This window comes from Rhopalosiphum maidis, chromosome 3, assembly GCF_003676215.2.
Source record: "Rhopalosiphum maidis isolate BTI-1 chromosome 3, ASM367621v3, whole genome shotgun sequence".
NCBI lineage: Eukaryota > Metazoa > Arthropoda > Insecta > Hemiptera > Aphididae > Rhopalosiphum > Rhopalosiphum maidis.
The window spans coordinates 14384544-14386837 of record NC_040879.1 but is presented as its reverse complement, the minus strand read 5'-3'; positions in this window follow the sequence as shown (position 1 = coordinate 14386837).

Genomic DNA, 2294 nt, shown 5'->3' with positions numbered 1-2294 from the left:
TCGTCGTCGTCGTCGTCGGTGGCGTGCGCGCGCGCCTTACCGGCGTCGTGTGGGTTGCGCGCGAAATCGGCGGCGACCACTGCCGCGTACCGCTACTACTGGAAATCCATTGGCGAAATTCATTAAGACCGATCGATGGGCGCGAAAACACGATTCCGACTGGATCCGATAACAATTAACGATTCCGCAGCGGTATTGACGGCACGGGACGGGCGCCGCGACTGCCCGGCAACGGCGACGGGTGCATGTCTCGTCACCCCGCGCGTCCGCCTACCCGGTGCCGGCCGATCGTCGTCCGCGTACGAATCGCCGGCGTGCCGGTAACGCGCGCGGCGTAGGTGCGCGACGGCGGCGACGACGAACGCCGTCCGGCACACGAGTCGCGCGCGGGTACGCGAGATATCCGGCGCGATATTATCCGGAAAAACTTCCGGAGAGAGTTACCTTGCCGCCGAGGAGACGTACACCGACGAGAATATTATCGCGACGACGACGGCGCCGTGCCGTACAATATACAGCCCGTGATATATCGGCGGCGGCCGTGACAATCGTGTGTGTATCGAGCGCGGTTCGACCGTGACACACTGCAGCAGCGGACGTGTGCGCTGTCGCCGACCGCTTCGATCGGCCGATGGATCGCTATTGAAGCGCGTAATATCGGATTTAGCGGCGATATCGTATTATTCGCGTTGGATTTTACGCGCGCGTATACTGCTGCAGTGCGTGCGGCGTAGGCGACACGCGGACAACGCAGCGTTCAGTATTACAATAATACGCGTCGCGTTGTTATTATAATAATAATAATTTTTTTTTTTCATTACATTTCCTGGGGCTTATTACTATTTTTTCCCCCTTCCCCGTACCGTTTTGCCACCCTCCCACCGACGTCGGTCGTACGTCCCCTATGGTAATATGTCGCTGCTCTTGGCGCGGCTGAAGCGCGCCGGGCGGCTTGGGCCGGAGTTACGGCGGCGGCACGACACGCCGAACAATATATTGATCCGTTTCGGTGGGTAATTGAGCGCCGACGAAAAACCGAGTCGGCGGATAGTCGCCGCGGATCGTGGGCGGGTTGCCGGAATCGCGGAGAGGGGTGGCGAAACACACCCCCTCACCCCGCGCCACCGCGGGCAACACCGACAATGGCGCGTGCGCGCGCGCGCCCAAGTGCGCCGTGAATGTGGGTATACACTTGATAGGGTGGTGGCGAGGGGAACACGCGCGCGCTCACCCTATCGTCGTGTGTGCAGCTGGACACGCGGGGCGACCGTCACACACACACACACACACACACGCGCAATATTATAATACTCGAGGAGGGTTGCGCCTGTCCGTATAATGTTATACACACGAATATTATCATGCTGTGCGCGTTCGTGCGTGCGCGCCTGTGCGTGTGCTGGTGCAGCGGCGAGTCTAGTTGTCCCTAGTCGCACGCACGCGCACGCGATATACATAAAATAATAATAGTAATAATATTACGTGCGGCGGCGGCGAAAAACCGTATACGCTTACGGCGGGCCCGCCGCGATAATGTATTATATGAAATCGAAGTTTGTCAGCCGATATAACGTGGCCGCACCGCCGCCGCCGCCGTTACCCGAAGCGTGTAACGCGTGCGGGCGGCGCGCGCGTGCGCCCGTCCTGGAGAGGGTGGCGGTTTTTGTGTGCGATCGATTTTTCGATTTTACGAACTCGCCGACCGCCGTTATAACGACCGTAATAATATCGCGCGCGCCCGTAATAATATGCACGGCGGTTCGCGTTATCGGTGTGCGGATGTTGCACCTATGATTGCATCGTCGTCATCATCATCATCATCATCATCATCATCATCATCGCCGTCATCATCACCGTCCCCGTCATCACGTTTATTAAAAAATGATAATACCGTACGAACAACAGTAATAATAATAGTAATGATATCCATCAGAAAAACGAAAACGTGTCCGCCGTGAACGGGGGAGAGATCTAAGGGAGAAAAACGATAAATCAATCCGATCGATCGACGTGATAAATCATAATCGACGATAACAATAATGATAAATAATAATAAAATATATACGAAATCGTTTCGGTGTCGTAGTAATATTATCAGCGTCCGGCGAAACGGATTGCCGATACAATAATAATATATGATACACCGGCTGCGATTTTCTTGTACCGTCGCGGCCGCTGCACTTGACCCGACCCGCGCAGATCTTTTATACTATATACTTATCTGTCTGTGCCCGTATAGTGGTCTAAAAACGAACAAACCGTTGTAAATGTAGTGACGCAGCAAAAAAAAAATA